Source organism: Rhinolophus sinicus, linkage group LG07 (assembly GCF_036562045.2).
Source record: "Rhinolophus sinicus isolate RSC01 linkage group LG07, ASM3656204v1, whole genome shotgun sequence".
Classification (NCBI taxonomy): domain Eukaryota; kingdom Metazoa; phylum Chordata; class Mammalia; order Chiroptera; family Rhinolophidae; genus Rhinolophus; species Rhinolophus sinicus.
The window spans coordinates 31,034,504-31,059,797 of record NC_133757.1 but is presented as its reverse complement, the minus strand read 5'-3'; positions in this window follow the sequence as shown (position 1 = coordinate 31,059,797).

Genomic DNA, 25,294 nt, shown 5'->3' with positions numbered 1-25,294 from the left:
AAAGGCTGTAGCATTGACTGCTGGTGGGACATATTGGGGAAATGATGAAAGAGGTTGAGCCAAAGTCAACTCTATGTCAAAGGACTCTGCAGTGGGGAGGCCCCATAAGCCTCTCCAGACAACCCTGGCAGGAATCTCACAAGATATTCACCATTAGGATGCACACCACACAGAAGACCCTGATGGTCAGAGAGCGTTAGTATAAGGAAAGAAAACAACAAGAAGAGAACTGAAACCTCTCTCAGATAAGTGAGGAAAAATTTGCCTTTTCCAATTGTGGAAGACAATCTTCAGGATAGCCCACAAAAATCCTCACCTCCTATAATCACAGTGTTGTGTGTTCCCTCCCTACATGGCAACAACCCTGATCTGTGGGACAAGTAGAATTCTGTGGCAGAAATGATGTGAGACTTGCTAGGCTATGCCATAAAACGCATTATGGCTTCAGCATTGTTTCTTGGATGGATTACAATGGAAGGGAGCCAGCTGCCATGCTGTGAGACACTCAGGAAGCTCTCAGAGGCCCATGAAGAGAGGAACTGAGGCCTCCTGCCGACAGCCAGCACTAACATACCAGTCATGGTTGTGGGTCCTCCAGCCTGAGTCTACCCCCTATTATGTTTTGGGTGTTATGCAGCTATAATAATTCACTCTCTATCCCTCTTTTCCACCCTAATACTGGAGGAGTTACAATCTAGACGAGGGAGGAGGGAAAGGTGTGTAAAAGGGGAGGCATTTTGAGCCAATCAAGTTATATGTCTAACCTGCAATGGGGATGAGAGTTTTGAATGGGATATAAAAATTAAACTGGACTAGAAACTTATGGAATCATCCTCAAATGACATTTACTGGTTAGGAAATGAGTATTTTATACTGCATAATTGGGAAAATTATCTGAAAATAAAAATATTATCCTGTGTATACTCCAAGGAGGTGAAACTCCTCAGTAAATCACTTATAAATTAATTAATAAAGATTTTTAAAATGCATAATTGAATGGAAACATTTGCTCTGTTCTCCATGATTTAGGTAGTCATGCCCACCATCCAAGATGACCAGCTCTGTGAGCTGCAGAACCAGCCCTCCGGACTAAGGAAAGCATGAAGTACTAGCTCCACAAACCCAACCTTATGACACAAAAAATGTCAGAAGCAGCTATCTCTGAAAAGAGCTCTTCTTTCTGGATTTGCCACAGGCAGAGAGCTGTAGAAATATGGGAAGTGAATACCATTTTGTAGATGTTTCTCTGTATTATGAAGATATTCTAGCATTTTATTTTTATTTTTTTCAGTTTTGGGTGTACAAAACAATGTAATAGTTAGACATGACACCCCTCACAAAGTGATAACCCCCCTCCTCCAATCTACTACCTCTCTGATCATTCCAACCCCTGCGAGGGCTAGTAATAGATGGTATGAACATTTGCGTGGTGCTCAGGGTAGCTAATCCAGTCCTCCTATAAGACAGTCTAGCCCTGTTATCAAAGGCAAGGAGAAACTATCCAATAAGATCTGGATATGCATAAACTTAATATTTACCTTTTGGAAAATATGATGGGTTATATAGTTTCTATATTATTGAGAGGAAGCATGTAGAGTAACTGGCCTTTTCAGGTAAACTTCTAGAGGTTACCTGAGACAAGTTTGGAGACAGTGGCAGTCTGCAAGGAAGATTTCAATCAGTTTTGAGTGATGGTAGAGTTTGGGGTCACCCTATTCTTTTGTAAACAACATAAAATCTCTTTCCTTTTTTTCTGGGACTGTCACAATGCTCCAGCACTTCCTGAAACAAATGACCTAGGAGGCTTCCCATATCATATGATGATACAAAGAGATTTCCCCTGGTGTGAACTGTGCACAATATCTGTGTACCATAGATGCACTGGACCACCGAGGTCTGAGAGGTCACAGCTCTGCAGCATGGATGGCTTCTCCAAGGTGGGGAAGAGTGCAGGGCATTAATTATTATCACATTCTGGGTCCAGAATAGAAGCAAGTCCTGGCCTGCTAACCGGAGGAAGCAGAGTGCTCAGCTAGTGTTTACAAGGAGCTTTTATGTATGTTAGCTTATTGATTCTCACAAAATAAAACAAAAACTATGATGCTAAGATTTTCCTATTTTTACCTATCAAGAAGCTGAGGTTCAGAGGTGGTAGCTGACTTGCCTAAGGTCACACAGCTCATATGAAGCAGAATCCAATTTCAAGTCCAGGTTTTTTGATCTGCCCAACAGCACCTCAATTGTTTTTCCTTCCTCAGGTTGTATTTTTGTCATCAGTAGAGCTGAGCACACTAGTAGCAAATGAGGGGATGCTCTTAAATGCTGGCATATGATTCAGATGATTTCGAATATTACTTTTTTTTGAGTAAAGAGGCACTGTTAGTTTAGTTTCTCTTGGGAATTAAGGCTAGGCATGTTTATATGGAATCCTAAAGGATCTTCTATGCCAGCTCCCTCTGGGTGCTGTGAAGAATGAATTGTTCCTGTTGTTCATTGGGCTATGTATGTTCTTTTGTAAATTTCTTAGGTTTCCTTCCTATGTTGTTTATTCCCCAACCTCGCACCACTCCCTACCTATATTCTATTTCCTCCTGGTCTAAGGCACAGCACGAGATCAGGGTTCCAGGATGGAGCCATAGATTGGGCTTCAAGTAGGATCAACTTGCAGATAGTTGTGGCTATGGGAATACTGGGAAAAAAAGAACTCTCAGTATTTGAATTTCCACCATTAATAATTATCTATTTGGTGTTAACTATGGTCTCTTTCTTCTTTTTATTTTCCTCCTAAAGTAGATACTCATTTAAAAATAATAAAAGTTTCTAATAATACAAGGAAAAATTATAAATATTCTGTATAGAGTAGCATGGTAAGTTGTCATCTTATTAGAGGATAAGCTCCTAGAGGTCAGGCCTGTGTTTTATTAGTTTATTGTTTATAGCCTCAGGGCCAAGCACAATGATTTAGAAATGGGCATGGTGTGTGAAGGGAAGTCTTCCAGGAGAATTATGGAAAACATTTTTTCACTTTACAAAAGACACAGCAGAAAGACACAGTGCGTATCTTCCCATGGATATTTCTGGATGTCATGTTTGAAACTGCTTGGCCATTTTGCTCCCTTTACCAACTCTAAAGATGGCAGAGTCAAGAGATGGAAAGAACCTAGGTTCTTGATGACATGATGAAGCTATAGGGTAAATTGTCATTGGCGCCTGTCCTATCTCTGCTCCTTCTGTTATATGAAATAATAAATTTCCTTATAGTTCAAGTCAGTTTGATTCAGTTTTTAAAAAATGTACAAACAAGAGCATATCGACTGATAGAGAGTAGTTTGGTTCATTTGTACCCATAGCAAGGCCTGGTTTCCACTATCACATATGGCAGTCATGAAGCCTCCTTCCTTTTATTTTTCATTTTTTGCTGATCTAGAAGTATATCCAAAGTAAAAATAAATGAAAAAGAAAAAAAGTATTCCATTAGGACTGTGTATCTGTGTCAATATATATGGACAGTCAGATAAAGAGGGAGAGGTCCAGTTTTTGACAAAGGTGACTATGCAGCTAATAACCAACCATAAAATTTCAATGATGCTTACTTAATAAGAAGTAGCTACTTCACTCACATGTCTGTGGGCAAGTTTATGGTTTGGGTCCAGGTTTACTCCACATGTTTCTCATTCTTCTTGGATAGTTGGATAGTTTTTCTTATGGGAGGAGGGAGGTGTAAGAAGGTAAGAGGAAACATCAGGGGCCTTTTCAGGTTAGGTTCTGCATGGCCATATTGTTGCTTCCACCCTCATTCACTTGGCCAGCACCAGTCCTATGGCTGAGCCCAAAATCAGAAGATGGTGATTACACTTTGCTTTTAGGGAAAGATTGCAAAGCCATATAACACAAAGGTTCAGGATTGGGTCAATAATTCAATCTACCATACTCCTCTATGTATTTTGGTATGATCTGAATTTCTTACTATTTGCACATATTGCTTATATAATGATAATTATATATATATATTTATAATTATATCATATAAATGATTATTATATATAACTTATATGTTTATTTTATATACATAATTTGTTACAAAAGAAAAACTTCTCTAGGGACAGGGCCTTGTGGAGGAGGATGGTCTGAAGGGTGAGAGACTAGAGACAGGGAGGTAAGAAAAGTGAAATTATTTAGTTAGGGCAGGATGAGGCCTCATCTAAGATAGGGCTTAGAGGGTGGGGTGGAGGGGAAGGCAAGCCTGAGGAAGATTTCAGAGACAGTCGTGTCTGATTGGCTGAAAGACATGGTTAGTAGGAAAAGATGGGGTTATTGTGACGCTTAGATTCCTGGCTTGGGTGCTTTCAATGATAGTGGGGATCAGACCAAAGGATCACATTGGGGGGAAGATAGTTCAGGACTCGATGTGGTAATTGTGAGGGGCTGTGGGATGTTTGGGGATGTCCATGAAGCATTGGGACTTTTGGATCTGAAGCTCAGAAGACAAAGATTTTGCTGAACACAAAGATTTGGGCATAATCAACTTGGAGTAGTTAATGTCCTGTAGTAGATGAAATGGCCCAAGAGGCCCACGTATAAAAAAATGAAGCCAAAAACATACTGGTTTTAACAAATACAAAGAAAGTGAAATTCACAAAACAGATCATACATATATGGGGAAGAAAAAGTGTTAACACAGTTGAATCTCAGAAATGCCAAGATGAAATGAGTTGTCACACTATGGACTCCTTCCTGCCCACAAATCCAGAGTTCTTCCAGGCTAAGGCCTGTGCCCCACCCCACCTGCCCATCCTGGGATGGCAATGCTTGGATTCAGGGAGTCACTGTACCGTGCTCCTAATCTTCACGGGCAAAGAAGAACCCCACAGGGACATGACTCATTTTTGCTCCCCTTCGAATAAAAATAAGATTCAATGAGACTTGACATCCTTCCCAACTAATCTAGACTTGTTTTGGGGTTTTAATCCATTGCAAGCAAAAGTTTTTAACATTTTGCTTGGAACCATTTGTATAAGTAAACACTTAATGTACTTATTGAGGACCTTTGTATCCACCTACTCAATGAATCTAACAACTACCAAATTACTTTTGTTTTGTCTGTTTTTCAATCAGACAGTATTTATAAGAAACAGAAGGAATAGGTTCAAAGGGCTTTGCATCATCAGAAGGGTTGCTTTTCTTAGAATCATCTGAATCACACTTGGGAGGCCTGGCTCACATCTCTGAGTGGTGCTTGAGTTGAACCCCAGTCTGCAATTTTCTCGAAAGCAATTACTGAGAAAGGGCCTTATTAAAGAGGCAATGACACTATCTATCATCACAAGAACACTTTCTACTGGGCATGAAGACCCTTATGGAAACACTTGCTGGGCTGTGTGGGGTGTTTGGTTTTTGAAATCTCTTTGAGGCTATTCTTACCCAGCTAGGGAAGTAGGAAGTAAAGGCAAGAATCTGAAATAAACAAGACCAACAGGTTTTGTTGTGGAAGGAACGTTAACATGATTTTTCTGAAATGATCCAGGTGCAGTATCTCCATGAAATCGTCAAAGGCTCTCAGTGCCCTGGCTGAATGCAAGCATGTCGATGCCCCTCAGGTAGCTTCTAAATGTGACCTGGCCAGGGCCGGTTATTCCAGGCTGGTCATGCCAGGCTGGTCATTCTGCAGCCTCTACGTCTAGGAGTTCATTTCTTTGGGTCTCAGTTATACTTTGATTTGTGTCCTGTCTCTGTGTGATCTGACATGAATTAACTTCTGAAAGACTTAGTTTCCTTATCTATAAGGTAGAGAAAATAACAGGAAGAATAGCACGCATCTCATAACGACAGTGTGAGGATGAAATAAGCGAAGGCATCTATGTAATATGCCATGTAGACAGTCCATGTTCACTGCATGGAAGTTATGCATCAAGTGAGGAGGTTGAGGTGTCTATGGGTCTCAAACTGAATGTGCATGCAATCTGGGACATTGTTAAAAAAGGAAGATTTGGGGCTTATTCCTCAAAGATTCAAACATTGTTGGTTTGGGGTGAGGTCCAGGAATCTGCACTTTTAGTCAATTCCCAGGTGATTTGGATGCAGGTGTTTGCAAGGACCTCTGAGAACTACACTGGAGCAAATACTTGGCCTCTCAGAATCCTCCTGAAGTGCTCAGGTGCTTAGATTCCAGTCTCAGGTACAAAAAAGAGGACGTCCACTTGTGGTTAAAGATGAATCCCAGGCAAAGTTCTGAAGGCAGGGGGATTATGGTTTGATGGAGAAGTGGAGGTGGAAAGGTGGAAGCTTGCCACAGACAGAGGGATGCAGCGCCAATGACTCAGAGGTTGGAAGGGGAAGGCGGTGTGGCCAGGAAGGAGATACGCACAACTGAAGACCACAGTGGGAGTTGGAATGTAGGAGGTGAGAAGCATTAGCTGAGGAAGAGACACTAATGGGCACAAAGAGACCCCACCCCCCACCCTGAAGGTACTGGTTGGGAAGATTACTCTTGTGGCATTGTGCCTGGCAGCGCAGAAGCCATCATGCAGCTGGCAAATGTCAGGTCTGGGCTCATTAGGACTTGCATTAAGGTGACAGCCATCGGAACAGAAAACCAGCAACAACATCTCCAGGGAATTTCAAGGAACTGTTCACTGAATTTTAAAAAGTGTTCAAGTCCAGCTCTGGGAATGGTACAGGGCCAGAGTTGCTGTAAACATAGACATTTCACCACTAGAGAGTGAATAGGGACTTCGCCTCAGAACTGTAACACATAAAAGTATGTAAGACTGGTGACAATTGTCGAAAAGATTGATATCTAAGCACACGCCCTTCACATCTCCAGTGGTGGTGGGGGGTACATTTTGACGCTATGTGCAAGACACTAGATTTGTTTTTCTTCTCTCAGGCTTTGTTTTCATCTTCAAAATCTTTGCCTGATACAAGCTGTACATTGAAACAGTGGGAATAGAGGGGCGAAGGGGAGACAGTCTCTGACATGCCGTTGGGAGCCCAGCCTGTGTTTTCCATCTATCCCAGTTTGCTGGGTAACAGCTGCAATGAGAGTAATGCTGATTCCCCAGGGCCTTCAGTCTGTTCTCTTGGCAGTGACCTCTGGCTCCATCCTGGGAGTAGAGAACCGAGCAGCCATGAGACCCAGGGTACCTAGTCATCTCCTCTTTGCTTCCAGGATTTATTCTTAGGTGTGGTGGGGAAGGGGGTGGGGAAAATCCATTCAGGCAAGTGGATTTTTGGAAAGGAAGATAGATACTAAGTTTTGATTGTTATGACAGCAGTCCTTTAACTGCCTCTGGGAACAAGCTGTACTTGAAAAAAATAACAGGACTATATTGGTATCAATGTCTTACTCCAACGCAGCATTACAACTCTGTAATTTCTCTTAAATAGCCTATTTCTCGTATTCCATCATGACCAGAATGTTTAGAGAGCATCCTGGTACTTGTGACTCATATTTTCCAATTTTTAACTGAATTTGCCTTTAATCTGGCCAGCGACTTCTTCAATCCAGCTTAGTGGCTGCTTCTTAGCAAACCTCTGTACAATGTCTCCCCTGTACTTTAATACTTTCTTCCTTCCTTTTCCATTCATGGTGTATTGCTAAACATATCTCACTTTCTGGTTTGCTTTCTGCTTTCTGCTTTCATTATTCTTATTTGCCAGGAAGGAAACGTTTGCAGTAGAGGAGTCATGGGCCAAGTGCCCTAGATAATCACGTCTACTTGGCTTTGCAGAGCAGAGACACACGGGCCTTCCAGTACTGGGAGTTTTTCTTATTTGTCTTTGAAATGTAGGTGATTCAAACGATCAAATCCACAAATGTACAATGAATGTTCTCCATAATAACAAAAACAGTAGAGCTCAACAAACGTTAGTCATGAACAAGACAATGTGATGAGCACTTTGTGTGCGTTACCTGTTTGAATCCCTCAAACCCTTTATGAGCTAGCTAGTATCTCCATTTAACAGGAAAAGAAACAGGCTTGGAAAAGTTAGGTAACTTATCTAAAATAGGTGGCAAAACAGTAGTATCTTGACGTTAGGTTTATTTCTATTATGGAAGGATTTTAATAACCTGTGGAATGTGATTGACTCTGTATATTTTTCCATACAAAGAAGGAGCTGGAAGAGACCAAAGGCTGTGAATGTCTTCTTTTGTGTGAGTGTAAATTAGGTGGTGGTGACCCGACAATGATGGAACCAAGTCCCCAGTTCTGCCAGAAAAGCCTTGCTAGGTCATTGCAAATGCTGACACTGAAAGTCTTGATCTCAGGTATGGAGGTACAGATGTGTTAGGAAAGTTATGAAGCTACGGTGTGGACCTGGAACAGAGGATAGTGATACCACAGTTATCCTGGAAGAAGGATTGAGAGTCCCAACATGAAAGTGATGCCAGTGAACTTTGATTAATGAAATAGTCTCGCATCTTAGGACAGGCATAAGAGACTAGACAATTCCTTTTGGAAAAGAACATTGCAGAAGATGATAGCAGAAAGCTTTTAGGCCCTGGGAATTTGACTCAAGTGAGTAAGTCACAGGTGTAGGGGGCTGGCTTAGCTGACATGCAGAGATAAGTAAAATTGCTTTCCAGGATGAAATAGTAAAATTCTACTAGGTGAGATGGGCATAGCAATAATGAATCCAAGGTGGACTATTCTCTGAATTTTTTTAGGTAAATGGTACTTACTCAGAGGTTGAAAGTTCAAGGTCAAGGTTGTGGCCCAAGGGAGATAGGGATCCTTGAGAAGGAAAAGAGATGGATCTTGGGTATAGGGATCAAGAAAGGAGCCTTGACTGAGCCAATGGCAGGGGCTGGGGGTTGAGTCTTGTTTGAGGTCCAAGGACCCAAATGCTGGGTAGTCATTCCTGGGCTCTATTCCTTGTTCTAACTGAAAGCAAAGGACTTGAGAAGCAACCTGGAGTCATGCTTCTTATCACTGGCATGCTGATCTTGAGTGTTGGAGAGAGACCAATTATAATCTGTGCATATACAGTCTGGCTTTGAGATTGGGTTATTCAGAGACTGGGACAAGGTAAAATTTTAGGAAAATCTATCATTGGGCCATGCTGTGGTCAGCCAGGCAGGGTCACAAAGAAATAGGGAGGAGACTTGTCTGGGGCTCTGTGAAGGGCAACACAGACCTACATAGAGGGTCGCCAGCCCACCAAAATATGACACTCTACCCAGAAAAGAAAGTCTGGTGGATGCTCAGAGAATATGTGGAATTAATTCCAGACCTGCTCCACTTTTCCTATTTGTGCCTTATCCTGTCTTTTATTTTCCTGTTTTCAATCCTATTCCATCTCTAATCTTGCTTCTGCCTGTTTCCTTTCCCAGAGCTCTTTCTGGCTTTTGAACTTTGGCTTTTGCTAACTTTGCCCTGGCAAATCACTGTCATTAACTAGCCCTATTTGATGTGGATCCAGACCTCCCACAACCATTTACTGCTTTTTCATGCAGATCCAATAGGTAAGGCCTAATCCAATAAACAGATTTAGAAAAGATAGTAGTTGTTGATACTTGTACTTCTAAACAATTTCATTGTTTCTGGACCATTTCTATCCGGGTTTATCCTCAATATGTTCAACAGAGCAACATTTCCCAAAGTGTGCTCCATGGAAAGCTAATCTCATGAGATGTTCTGTGAAAAGGGTTCTGTGGCCATACATGTTTAGGAAGCAGAGTACATTATATTCTTCTCTTAGAGACATACCATGAATATGAGCACATTAAAGGCTCTGAGAAGTCCTGCAGTAAATGCAAGTTTTCCAAAACAAAACACTTCCCAAAGTTACTAGTTCTTATAAAAATTCTGTGACCATAGTGTTCCAAAGAACAAATTTGGGGAAATGCTGTCACAGAGCACATAGCTTGTGTTCAGTTTTCTGTTTAAGTTGTCAGGCTAGGTCAGATTTATTGATAGTTATCAGGTGTAGCAGATAATAAATGTACTTTGTAAATAAATATTTTCTCTTGATATTACATTCCCATGATTACAAAATCCCTCTAGCATCTGTGTAAGAGATTTCTTAAAGTTCTATTTGTGATTATCTCAGATTAGGAGAAGAAGAAATAAAAGCAGGTACCCTTCAGAATATTATTCAAAGATGATTTTGTCCATGGAAAGGAGAAGTAAAATATGCACTGAATTTATTTTAATTAGAAATGCACAATAAAGTAGACATAACTTTGTACTGATTAACATGACTGGGTCTTAAAAATATTTATTCTTAGAATGTGTGAACTGCTCATAAAGGAAGATACAGCTGTTTAGTCAGTAACAAATAGGCCTCTACTTCTATCAGTGGGTCATTGAAAGACAATGAGAAGTAAGCCCCTGTCTCTTATATTGTAATCTCAGGGGAGGGAGATTTTTGGGGTTCTCATGGGCAAAAATGCGGGGTGCAGATGATTACTATAAAATGTCCGAGTCATATTCACAAGTCCGGAGCTGTTCGTTGTTGTAAAATGCAGTCTCATCCTTTAAGTTTATATCCTTTAGGAATTCAACCAGACTCAGCAAGCAATATGAAAGGGGGTGGAAGTGGAACTGAGGAGAAACATAATTTCATAGTACTGGTGATTCTGCTGCCCATTGCACTCAGTGAGTGTGTGCCTGGGAGAAAGAATGAGTGGGAAGGACAAATATGCTTTTCCCTCATTCCTCAAGTGCCTCTTTTAGCATGAGCATGACACTGCACGAAGGGTGATTTTAGTGTTTAACGAGGTGCTTTCCTCCTGAATATGGTCTTCAAACACAAGCCAAGACATCACCTGGAGCTCAACTGAAACAGGAGTGATTTGTTCTGCTGAACTTAAGAGATTGTGTATCAACAAGGTAGTGCCTTTCCAAGGGATGCTTTCAAGGATAATTTGGCTACATGTAATTTTTACCCTGTGTGTGGGCTTTAGAGCTAATCTCTGTAGAAGATAAGACCCTTAAACTCAGGTATCTTGTTCTCTTGCTTTGAGTGTCAATCTTGTTTCTCTTAGGATAAGGGAACCTTACACTCTGACTCAGTGTGGGGAGACTGAGTCAAGTTTCAAGAAGGGTCATGAAAGATGCATTTGTACTACATTCTAAGGAGGAGAATGTCCTGGCTATAGAGGTACCCTTTCCTGGGACTGGGGTGGGTTATGGAAAGTTGGTACCACTTCTTCATTGGTTGCTACACACAATAAATAAGAATATTATCCTTTATAAACTGCTTGATTCAGCCACATGACTTGGATGGGGAAGACTGTGGTAAACAGTTTCCACCATCATATTTCTTCTAGCTAACTTAAGTGACATTATACAAGAGCTGGCAGTGTAAGCCCATTTATTTTTTGTGCAGAACTCTTTATGGAAACTTAAATAAAATATTAACCTTATTAATAAAAACAAACAACAAATGATAACATATTTGTCTAGCACTTTGAAAATGTCAAGTTGATTCATAGCTATCACCTTAATCTAATTCACCTTGGTGATGTCTGCTTATAATAGTAAAACAGATTACAGCAACGCTGAAATGATAGATGATTATGTGTCCTCAGATAACCACTGGCTAGGGCACAGGTGGTTGAATCATTGTACATACTAGCAGTCATTTGTACTGATTATTAAGTACCTTAAATTACAAAGTTTCTCTGCAAAGATTAACAAGGAATAGTGGTTACTTCTGAGAAGGGATTTAGGAAGATTGGAGGAGATGGTTTGAATTGTTTTTGTTACATGCACATACCTCTACTTATACAAGGAAAAACAAACACCACTCTGAGAACTGTGGGTGAAGCCAAATTTTGGATGTGCTAAGCCACCAGAAGAGAGAGAGGGGAAAGCCTAGGAGCTGAATGTCAAACAATCAGATGATTCCTAAAGAAATTGACACTTGGCTGTTGGAGCCACAGGAGCCTGAACTGAACCAGAGGCATGTGATGACAAGAAGCCTATAAGCAATGTGTAATGTGGGTTTGTTCCTGGACTCCACCAAGCAGAAGATCTGAGGGGTACCAGGAAGGAAACTCCTTCCTCCTACTTTATCTTTGTCCTGGCAACAGAACACAATGAAATGAAAATTTAGGCCTATAATGAAGTATTTGAATTTCATCATTCCTTTGATCTCCACCCTCCTTTTTTTGCTCTTTTTGAGATGGATCAGGTGCTGTGTATTATGGGAGAGGGTACAAAGTAGAGAAGCAAGTGGCACAGGGCTTCCCTGAGCTGAGGGAGCTGAGTGCCCCTCCCTTGCTGTCAGTTCTCTCTGCCAGTCTACCTTTAATCAGTGCATCTGGAAGAATAGTCTTGCTCAGTTTTCACCTTAACAGGTTTTTCTATCTGCTGTCTTTGCATGTTTCTCTTCACTGAACCTCTATGATACTAGCTCTATTATTTCTATAGGCACATTTTTTTTCAAGACTTCAGGCAGAAATTCAGACAGCTGCAATTGTGTCTCTGGCCGAAAGGTGATTGATTGAACTTGTCTTCAGATTCCACTCTTGGTTTCCACTTCATCTCTTCAGTGTTGAAGGCTTTGTTTGGGAACATGTCAAGGAGAAGAATGTGAAAGATGTGTCTACATATTCTATGGATTGAACTGTCTGTCCCCAAAATTCATATGTTGAAGCCCTAACCACCAAAGTGATGGAATTTGGAGATAGGGCTTTTAAAAAGTAATTAAGATTAAATGAGGTTATAAATGTGGGATCCTGATCTGAAAAAAAATGATGGCCTTATAAGAATTGGGGGAGAGAGAGAGAGAGATCTCTAGCCTTGTGCACACACACTGACGAAAGACCATGTGAGTATAGGGGGTGTGTGGGGAAGGCTGAGTTCTGCCATTCCAGACCCTGAGGACCAAGTGCTACTGAAATCACAGATGTGAGAATCCTCTGACTATTTGGGTTTGTGTACGGATTAAAAGCAGGGGCTCTGGGAGTCTCGTTGGAACCATTTAATTTGCATTCTGACTCCATCAGTTAGCTGTGTGACTTTAGGCACATTACTCAACCTTAGTTTCATTGATAAAAGGAGGATAATTATATATACCTCATTCGTGGAAATTAAATGGGATGTGTGTAAAGCACTGAGCACAGTGGCAGGTACAGTTGTTGGGCCAAAAACAAAGTACTAGAAGCAGGGACAGGAGTAAAGAAATCCCAATTTCCCTTCTTTAGGCTTCCCTATCTAGATTTATGCTACCCCTATTTCCAGTCTCTGTGCTAAGAATAGAGCTCATTAAAGCTAATTGTCTTGTGAGGAGGAGGTAGAGGAGAGGGTTTTGAACAGTTGACAGTGTTGTGAGAAAGCAGGAGGTGTGGGCCTGTTGCATCCAACCAACTGGCTGAGGATTTGTTTGCACCTCTGATTATTCATTTTCTGTGGTCCAGAAATTGCCTAAATGTTTTAATTATGTTCCTTTCATTGTATTTCAACAAACTAATGAATTCTTTATTAGTTTTTATCTTACAATGGGCCAATAATTATAACACCCAGAAAATCATTTTAAATTGCTAGGAATCAAAATTCAGTGGAGCTCCTTCTTTGGTAGTAAAATGAATGTACTAGTTTTATCAGCTGTCTAGCACCTGGGAACACCCACTGTGTGTTGAGCCCCACTTAGGATGGGAGGGAAGTGAGGTAGAAAAGAACCAGAAGGCTACCTTAGCATTACTTTTACTTTAGAATAAAAATGTCATCTCATCTCATTTATTCATTTATTTACTTACTCAGCAACCATTAGTGGGGCACAAACTGCATGCCGGGCACTGGGCCAGGCATATTGTGATTGGATATTACTGGAACATAAAGTGTGAGGCAGGGATTAGAGAGATGAGCTGGAGGTAAATGTACCATAACATAGAGACTTAATATAGAATTTAGTGAAGGGGAGCCACTAATAATTTTCAACATGGGATGACACAATCAGATTTACATGTTATGTAAATGGCTTTGGCTATAATGAGGAAAATGGGTTAAAGAAATAGTTACTGATTGGGGTGAGACTACTGTGGTTTTGCAGGAGAAAAATGTAGGCAATGGAAATAGGGATGGATAGTGGACAGCTGAGGATTCCTCTTTTTCTTCTTTCCTCTTTCCAGGAGGCTTCGATTTCAACTGGAATCTACATGGTTCTGGGGAAACTTGGGTGTGATTTCATTGATGTCCCCACACGGGTAGAGCATGTGAATTAGGCTATGTCAATCACATCGGGTTTAGGAAGATAGATGTACTGATGAGTGTGGAATAAGTCACATGCATCACCTATAGAGCTAGAGATTGGTTCGGAGGTGGACATACTATCTACAAGAGCCCAATCACAGTGAATCTCAACTTCTCTGGGGATTCAGTGACCAGATACTCTCTTGCTCTGGAAAGTGTAGTAGACAGATATGAGATGGGACTCACTGGAGATTTGGAAGGCAGAAGAGAAGAGGCCATTATTTTCCAGAGACAATTGGCAGATGCAAGGGCAGATGTTAGGTCCAAAGCAGCTTGCTGGCAATCTCTTGGGAACTACCCACTCAGATCGAGAGTCAAAATGACCGCTGGAGAGTATTTGTGGTTGCTTCCCTGAACTTAACCACTCTTAGCCCCTCCAAGCTTTGTTATTCCCTGTATTTAAGGCCTTTCTATTTGACATACATAAAGTGGTTAATTTTCTCCTAACCAAAGCCTGACTGATACAAAGTAGTAGTTAAATCCATGAGGGAGATTAATATTGCTTGACAAAATTGTTTCCAGTTAGGAGATGTGGATTACATGGGAAACCTCAAGGAATACCAATATTTGGGGATCAGTGGAGGAAGGCCAGAAAGGAGACCAAAAAGGAACTGTCTGATACAAAGAAAGAGAACCAGTGGAGTATAATATTATGGAAACTAAAGCATTAAGTTTCAAAGAGGAGGCAAAATTACCAAAGTAAAGTAAGGGAATTTGGCAAGATAAGGCCTAAAGAGTGGCCTGTAAATTTGGTGGAGAAAAGATCAAGTGGGACCTTAGCAACAACAGTTTCAGTAGAGTGTAAAGGATGAGGCCGTATTGTAAGTTCCACTGGGAGAATTAACCTCTTGCATTTACTCATGCAAAGGATAGCATGTGTTTTCACTGTCTAATACTTTTTAAGCACATTTCTACATTTGGGAAGTTTCCCCAGATATTTGGCATCTCAAGGTAGAAACTAGACACTCACTCCTTCCCCAGCCTTCCTTACTACAAGATACAAGAGCACAGACATGTAACTTGGGCTCTTCTAACTGTAAACACCCATTTGAGATTTTTATTCAGAAGACACTGACCTGAAGAAGGAAACAGCACAACTCTGGTAAAGGTAGGTGAGGTCCCTAATGAAACTATTTATGGTACTTTATCTTAAGAGCCATAAAATATCCATACCTTTGGATCTAGTAATCTCACTACTTAAAATTGAAAATAATTATCAGAAGCCAAAAGCTATACTTATGAAGATGATCACTGCAGCAGCGTTAGCTCTAAAAGGAAAAATTGGAAATAAACTAACTGTCCATCCTTAGTGGAATGGTCAAATAAACCATGATCCATCCACTTGAATAATATCCAATCTGTGGCTCTCACATTAGTGCCTATTACATAGCAGGCATTTACTAAAAGACTATGTTATTAAAGTGAAAATTATGAAGACTGTACAGGTGAAAACTTTTGTGATTTTTTTTGTGATAATGCTAACCAAAGCCAAAATTTTGTATGTGATTATAGCTACGAAAAGTCAGAATATGTGGGTCCATGGACTTTAAATGAACTCAAAACTCAAAAATGAAAATATTTGAGGTAGAGCATGGGGTATGTGAGTGATTTTTTTCTTTACTCTTTAATATTGTCACTATGTTTATTACTTATAAACTTATACCAAAAATAAGTTAACTTTAAAAATGCAAAAAAAAAGCCAAATAACTCTAGTGCTTATTTGCTTTGCTCTGGGCTCTCACTGTCCTCAGGCCATTCTGCCATTTTAAGTGATCCTATCAACAGGCTCCAAAGTTTTATTGATTAGCCCACCAAGCCAGGGAAATTATGACTTATGCCTCAGCAAGTTGGCTGCTTCAGTGACATTGCAATCCATCAACACTTTCTCTGGAGACTCTCACCTTCATGCACTTTCCCAGAGAAAGGTGAGGGAACATTGAAGAGGGGAAAACCTGCACTTGGAGCTATACTCTGCTTCTCTGTTTGACAGCTGTAAGTGGGCTTCTGAGAGGCTACAGGATCCGGGAAAGAGAGGAGGCCTTGGAGCCTGCAGCAACTGGGTTGTGTTCAGGTATGTGCAATAGTAAATCTTACTAGAGTGACTTAACTCTTTTTAAGCACTTTCATTTTCCTATTTTAACAAGAAATCTGAAGTTAGTCCTGGATGGTGTTTTGGCTTGCTGAGAATATCCAGGCTTTTTCTAGACTTCCTTCTTAGTGTACGGCTTATATGCTCCTTGCCCCAAGAAGGCTACTGCATTCCCAGGTCAAAATAAGACGAGTTGCCTGCAGACTTCCACTTACATCTTCTTGGCCAGAACGGTGTACAGAACCACCCTTAACTCCAAGGAATGCTTGGAAATTGTTTTTTATTATGTTTCAGATTCTCTATTTCCTTATCTGAAAGGGGGAAGTTCAATGAACCTCCTTGTATGGTTGTGGGGATCCAATGAGTGAATGTCAGGAAAGCATCTCACTTACCACTGGGAACATGGGGGATGCTCAGGATAAACTCAGTGAAGCCGGGACCCCCAAGGATCCAAAGGGTGCAGTCACATTCAGATGAGATACACATGTGATTGCAAAACTGTTGAAGAATAATGTGGATATATCCTTTTTTTAATTTAACAAAATTAAATTTTAGTGTTTTTTTTTAAATCAGAGACAAATAGTTTAATAAGACATGGTCTCTTATCCTCCACACTTCCCTCCGTTTCCAGGATGTGGTTTCCTCAGAAGCAATCGCTATGAAAGTTTTGAGGAGTGTAGCTTCTGGAATTTATCTCCTGATTTCCAAATAGTATATTTCTATTGATATCTATTCATGTCTGTGTCAGGTATCTACTGACAGCTATTGATATTTAAATCTTAGTATGTATTGAAAAGCTCCTATGAACAGTGAGGATTTGCTATTTTAGGTTTTACCCAGCACCACACACACACTTTCCAGTCCCCTATATAGTTGTATCATCATTTTGATTAAATAATTATTCAGCGTTTATCTTATTATTCAGAGATGAGTCATATAGTTCTTGCAATGATTAAATTTTGTTTAAACTGAAGTTATCAATGGCTTCATACAAAAAATTTTTTGTGAGTTTTTAATGTACCTGTCAATAATTCATGCCAAACTTTGCACTAGAAGCATAAGTCTTATCTCATGTACTAAAACACATCCAGTGTCCCCTTTTCCTCCTGGAGCTCTCTCTCTCTCTCTCTCTCTCTCTCTCTCTTGCCTTGTTTGAATCTGGGTTGCTACATAGTTTCATCCTGGGATTTTTTCTTTTTTCTTCTCTATTGGCCTGGGAACTCTGTTCACTACTCTGTTCCATAGAATGATTATCTTCTGGATCCTCTGTCTCTATTTATCCTTCTTGGATTCTCCCTTCATTTGGGTGTCATACATCTCGCATTAATTTCTTGAGAAAGAGTTCTTGAGAGGCAGAATATGTGAGACCTATGTTTCTTTTCCTACCCTCACCCTCAATTAATAGTTTGGCTGCATATAGAAATCTGGTGTGCATCTTGTTACAGAAGACTTTGAAAGCTTTGCTCCGTTGTCTTCTCTATTGTCAACCTACATGTTCTAGCCTCTTCCATGGTGACTGAGAAATCGGATGAAACTCTGATTACTGATCCTTTCATGTGACCGTTTTTCCCTCTCTGAAAGATCTTAGAATATGCTCTTTACCCCCAAAGTTATTAACCTTTTTTTTTTGGATTTGATTGTTCCTTTTTATAATCTCCTCTTCCTATTTCATGGAGACAAAAATCTTTTCTTTTGCATGTTATTTGTGTGTGTGTTGGGGTAAATTTTATTCTGCTTCATGCTGTCTCTCTCAGAATTTTTACTGTTTCTTTTTAATATTTGTCTTTCATGTGGAGGATTTATCTTTATCCTCATAGGTGAGTATGCCTTTGTCACTTTTCTGGAAAAGAACGGTGTTTTAGGAAAGAGGAGAGGTAAATGTGAGTAATTAATCTGTAATCATTTTAAATAGGAAGGCCAAAGTGTAGACCTTTACTAATAGGATGCTTTCACTGTCCATCTCATAGTAAAGTTTCTTTAAACGCCTCTGCAAACATTACTCTGTCTGCTCACAATTTCTCAATCAGAGCAGCTGCTAAATTCTCTGGTTTCCTGCCAGCACACATTGTTCTTTCATTGTCTTTCTGTATCCCTTCATATTTCACTTGTTCCCAGTCTGAATACCGGGATTTAAAAAACCATTTCATGTGATTCTAATGTGCCACTAAGGTGGAGCACCGCTGCTTTTCATAGACGGCTTGCCATTCATATCAATGTAGTGGAGAATATCCAGCAACTATGTGTTGGTGAGTAATATCCTGGGCTGGGCTAACTCCAGTTGCTTCTTCAAGTCGTTAAGCCATACTGGTTTCGACAGCCTGGAGTTTATAGCCTACCCCTTTCAGAGTATGTATACTGTGTGTGCACATTTGCACACAGGAACATTTGTTCTTGGAACATAGAAACTTCACTGACTGCTTTACTTATTTTGATGGCCGCTTGCAGAAAGTTATGAAGAAATCAGATTAACTTTGCTAGCAAACAGCAGCTCCTTGTGTATACCATTGTCTGTGATTAGACAAATATACCAATTCTTTTTCTTTTAAGTGGGAGAAAAAGACAAGCCCAGTCTGCAATGATGCCTTTGGGAGTTGGGATACTTTTCTGAGCTACCATAGTCATTTAATTCTAGGCTATCATAAGCCAATACTACATACAATAAGTCAAAAGCAATGGCCACGTTTCTCCCAAGAGTACACCAGATTTTGGCTGTCAGTATGAAAAAGATGACGTATAATGTAGGTATTTGCATTGACTTCAGAAATATTTGTTGCATCTTTCTTTGGTGACGTTTGATATTAAAGATGATGTGAGGAATACAGAAGTGAAAAAGACATTTTCTTACTCGAAGCAATGGAAGTTTAAGAGAAGCCATCCAGAAGAGAACTTCAAATCTAGAAGAGGAAAAAGCTAACTCCAACCTAAGGAAAAAAACAGGGCAAAGGCCATCATGGAGGCCCAATAACAAAAGAATCATCCTAGTTCCTTCGGGAACTCCTCACCTCCTTTCTGAGCAGAGAATAAGGCTGAACAGAGCTTTAGTCTCCAATATAAGACATGGCAGATGGAAAGGAAATACCCTCTAGGTCCAAAGAGAAGTGACGAGTGCCAGAACCACGACCATTTGGAAGGTGATTGGTATTAATATTTCTTAAATGCCGACCACGTGCTAGGCATGGAACACAGTTGCAGCGGCCCCTCCCAGCACGATGAGTGGTTTGGTGTGTGATGTGGGTGATTCTGGCTGCTTCATTGAAAGATTTTCCCATCCTACTTCTCCTACTTCTCTCCTAACTTCTTGTTCTCAGAAGATCTAGGTTCAGCAATGCTAGAAGTCACTATATAACATATTGGGACATACAAGATGTGTCCTTAGCAAGTCTCCCTGGACATTGAAATACAGTATGATTAATATGACAGAACCAAGTGTTCAAAGGGGCCTTGGAGTTCATCTTGTGTACTCTCTTGTTGCCTTGATATTTCTGATGGAATAACACTCAATATCTATATGAATACTTTCCTCAATTGGGAGCTCACTGTCTCCCACGGAAGCCTGTCAGTTGCATAATAGTGCATAGTGTTAAAAAGTTTGTTTTTCTTTTGAGCTGAATTCAATGGACCAGCACATTTAATGTTCTTGAATATTATAGAATTCTGCTTATTTTTCAATATACAGGAGCATATTGAAAACATCCCATTCTTTGAATTCAGCCCAAGGGAAACTCCTCATGAAACAAAAATGTCCTTGGTCTCCTTTATTTCCGCTGTGGCTTTGATTTCAAAGGAAGATTTGTAGTTCACAAGGCTCAAAGAAGCAATAGATAAATGTCTAGACAAGAACAGTAAATATTATTTTCATTTCTAGTCATCTAGCAGCATCAAAGAATGAAAGCCTAGCTTTTCAAATAAAACATTTTCAGAGAATGGCTTCTCTTAAATTTTTCACACAGAAGGGCTTCTAGAAATTAACCAGCAAGGATTTATTGAGTGACTAATACTTGTTCAGACAAGCAGCATTAAGGATGCATAGAGGTAAAAGATTTCGTCTCAAGTCTCAAGGAATTTTCTGTCCAGCTAGGGAGACAATGATATATTTAAAATAAAAGTACGCACTACATGGCAGGTTGGAAATATATATAACCATTTTCACATTTAAAAAACAATTTTTGCAGTGTCTGAGAAAGAAAAATTTGCCCTCATGGATTAAATCCAAACTGAGGAATATTTATTGAGTTTTGTCTTTAATTAGGATTTTATGAGCAAAGACTTGAAAGAGACTTTTCCTCCCATGCCTATTTCATCTAGGTCAGTTGCACCACATAGAAAAGCAATGCAAGCTATACGTGTAATGTTAAACTTTCTAATTAATATCAAAAACTAAAATAAATAGGTACAATTAACTTTAATTATGTTATCAAATCCTTTATATCTAAAATATTGTTATTTCAACATGTAAACAGTGTAAAAATTAACAAGAATTTTCCATTCTTTTTTTCCATACTGAATCTTCAAAATCTGGTGTATATCTTCTACTTAGAGTACATCTGAATTCAGATGCTAAATCTTTATCAGAGATACTTGCTTTGAATTCATATTTTATAAAATTCACAGTTGAAAAAGTAAACTCCCATTCCCAAATTGTTCCAAACACACTTAATTTTTCAAATAACTATGTCAAGTATGTCTTAAAATTAAATAAAAATTAAAAACTCAATTTCTCAGCAGCACAAGCCATACTTAAAGTGCTTAATTGACACATTTGAAGTGTTCAATAGCTACATGTGGTTAATAGCTACCGATTTGGACAAATCAGATTAAGGAGATGAGATTATGCTCAGGGTGCAAATATTTGAGGGTGTTACATGCGAATCTAAAGAGAACTTGTGACTGTGTAAAAATGACTTTCTCAGGTAATTTAAAAAACAAACCTACTGAAGTATAAAATATATACAAAAAAGTACACATCTCAATTAATGTTCACAAAATGAACACATATGAGTTCTGACAATTAAGTTCATGAACCCATCCTACAAAAAGTGCTACAAACCTCATGGCTGAATATCACTGGGGTTCCCCAAATGAGACGTCCCATTTCCCAGATTGGCTCTCTCTTTTATAAACTCTCATTCCCATATACGTAATCTTTTTAGCACTTATCGCAATTGTATTAAATTATTGCATGATTAGTAGTTTAATCCTTCCCAATATATTAATTTCCTATGGCTGCTGTAACAAATTATTACAAACTTGATGGCTTAATACAGCACAAATTTATTCTCCTATAGTTGTGAAGTCCAGAAGTCCAAAATCCATTTCACTGGGCTAATATTAATTGTTCTGCATACTGTAGGTAGAGTGGACAGCATGTTAAAGGCCAGAAATCAGAGACAGTGTGATATGTTCCCAACTACAAGGAAAGCCAGGATGTAGAGTCAGGTGGAAAGAGGCAAATGATGTTTGAGAGTTAGAGAGAGGCTAGATTTTGTGAAAGGAATGCTAAGGATGACATTGGTATTGAATTTTGGGTAGGGGAGTAACATGGTCACTCTGAATTTAAAATATTACTCATAAAATTGATGGCACTATATGATTTTTTGGATTTGGGGCATGAAAATGAAGGAGGGATCCAGTGAAAAATCTCAAGTTTTTGGTTTCTGCAATATAAGTGGAAAATATGTGTCACTTATGGCACTTGGTAGAGAAACAGCTCTGAGGAGGGAGGAAGATGTTATTAGTTTTAAACATTTTGAATTTGAGTTACATCTAGGTATTAAAATGGAGATTTCTGTAAGGAAACATACAGCTTTACAGCTCACATGAGAGGATTGAGCTAGAGATAAAACTTTGTGAGTCATCAGCATTTAGATGATAATTAAAATCATGGGAGAAGAAGGATAATAGGAAAAGGGGCCTGGACAGAGAGCTGAGGAATTCCTATCATAGTCACGGAAAGGAAGAGAAAAAAAATATTTTTCTGGATGGTGAAAGTGGTACATTGTGTCAAATGCTGCTGAAGCAGGTTAAGTGATATAGGAAGTAAGAAGTGTAAATTTAATATCATGGGGACCACTGGTGAGAGAGTTTGGTGAAGTTGAGGGTATGGCCGGGGCAGTAGAATAAGGATGTGAGGAATGTGGAAAATGTGTACGATACTTTCCTTAGGTTGTAATTCAAACAGTGGAATTGGCAGGTCAATGTTATTTCATATACATTTTGGCACATTTTACCTATTTGCCTTTTAGAAAGGTTTTATAAATTTATAGTCTTTCCAACAGTTTTGTGAGTTTTCATTTTCATATGTCCTTGCCAGCTTCTTAAAAAATCATCCTAAGTTTAATAAGAAAACAAGACAAACCTAATTGATGTTTAATTTGATTATTAGTGAAGTTGTAACATCTTTTTTGATCACATTCAGTCCTTCTTTTGTGAATGACTTTTCATACACCTTGTCCTTTTTCTGTTATGCACTTTGACTTTTTAAAAAACTAATTTGTAAGATCTTTATGTTTTGATGATTTTAACCTATGTCTGTCTTATATACTGCAATATTTTATCATTATTCTTTTGTTTATCCTCTCTTTTTGTCATATAAAAGTCTTTAAAAGTTCTATGTGAAAAATCTGTCTTTTTCAATATGGATTCTGCCTTTGTTGTTTTGCCTACAAGAGCCTTCTTCACTACAAGTCTATACACATATTCACTGAATTTTCCTCTACTACATTTATGGTTTTGGATTTTCATTCAGATTTTTAATTCACATAGAATTCATTTTGATGTCACATCTATGATGGGGACTCAATAACTAGTTGTTTATCTTAATATGTTCCACACTAATTTAGAGTCACACTCTGGAGAATGAGTAGGTGAAAAGTGAAACTGGAATGAGAAGAGCATTCTGGGTAGAGGGACACAGTATGAACAAAGGCCCTGATGGTAAGGGTTTGTAAACAGGCTAGTCTGACTGGAGCTCAGAAAACAGAGAGAAAGTAGTACGATATAAAGCTGGAGAAATAAGGTGGACATGGTACTAAAGGGTCTTTAAAGGACCTAATGATCCTATTAAAAATTTACTTTTTATTTCAGGGCAACAGGAAGCCAAGTGAATATTTTAAGTGACAGCATGATCATTTTTACATTTTGAAGAAAACAAACTATACTTAGTTTGATATTGGGATAAGGACAGAAAAAGAGCAAAAGTGTGTGTAAGGAGATCATTGGTGGAGACTATTTTAGTAGCCTCTATAGTAGTTGATAGTAATTTACAATCAGGTATGGGCAAAGAGATGAGAGAAGTAGTAGAATTTAAGATACTTAAAGGGAAAATAATCAAGATCTGGTTTAAGGAAAACATCAGAGTTTGGTTGGGAAAATAAAACTACTTAAAGGTACTGTGAGCAGGAAAGGATTTGATAGAGGGAATTTGGGTGTTTATTAAGCTATTGTAAGGACTTGAGGAACCAATGTGAGAGAAAGCTATCATTAGACCACAGGTTTCATTGCTAGCTTTTAGAGAGTCATCAAGTTGCAGGAGCCGTAGGAAAGGACTGCCATGATCACATATGTCTCTTGTACTTGGATGGGTGACTCATAGGTAAGTATCTGTAAGCCACTGTGAAAATGGCTTCCTGCTGATGTGGAAGAAAAAAAAATTGCTTTTGATTCTTTTCCACAGTCTAAACTTCATGGTAATGCCTCTTATTGTGGCAATCTAACTAAGAATCCACTGTCAGATATCCTGGGGAATATAGTGCCCAGGTTTCCACCTTTGTCCTTTAGGAGAGAGAAATAGAAGAGGGAAAATGGTATTGAGCTATTAGCAGACAATTTGACCCAAGAACTGAAGAAGTGGAGGAGAGAAACGTATCTGTGATAACACCTACATTTCTCGGATAGGTAACTAAATGGATGGTAGTAACATTTGATAATATAGAGAATAGTAGAAGGTTATTACATTTGAGGATACTAGTAGTATCTAATAAGTAGTAAATATTTATATGACATTAAATTGTTACAGGCACTGTTTTAGGAGATTTATGTATATTAACTCATTTAATCTTTATAAAATTTCCCGAAGTGAGTATTAATATTATTCTCATTTTCAGAGGAGGAAACTGGCACACCAAAAGTTAAGAAACTTAACAAAGGTCACAGAGCTAGTAAGTGGTTGAGTTGGGAATTTCAACTCAGACAATCTAGCTCCACAGTCTGTTATTTTAACACTTATAACCTAGTATGGAAAAAAATTATAAACTTGGTTTTAGACATATTGAGTTAGAAATGTCTTTGAGACTTTCAAAAGAAATGTCAAGTAGACAGTTGTAAAGAAATGTCAAGTAGCTGTATGATTTGGAAACTTAGAGGCGAGGTGTGGCTGGAGATTGGGTATACGTGAGATTGAGTGAGTACAGAATTAGAGGAGAAGAATGCTTGGGACTGAGCTTGGAGAAACTCAAACATTTGATAGTCCTGTAGAGAAGATAAGTTTTCCAAGGATCGGCAGAAGGAACAATTAAGGAGGTAGGAGTAAATTTAGGAGATTATGATATTCTAGAGTCCAATGGAAGAGAAATTTTCAAATAAGAGCGTGTGGTCAAGAATGTCATTGGGGACCTTATCCAGACTTTGTTTGATAGAATGATAAAGATAGAAGCATAGAAGCCACTTTAGAGTAGGTTAGGAGTGAAGATGGGGTAGAGGGGAAGATAGAGATAGCAAGTATGGACTATTATTTTGAGAAGTTTGACTATAATAAAGAGAAGAGAGATTCAGCTCTGGTTTCAGGAGAACTTCATTCAAGAGAGTTTTTTGCCTTGTTTTGTTTTGTTTTTTAATTATTTGCTTGTTTTTAAGAGGGAGAAACTTAAAACTGTCTCTGTTTAAAAGCTGATGGAAAAGATCCAGTGGAGGGGGAAGAGTTTGACTGTATAGGAGAAAAATGGTATAATCATTTACATGAAATTCCCAAGGAGGGTTGGAAGAATGAAATTCAACATCTTTGAAAGGT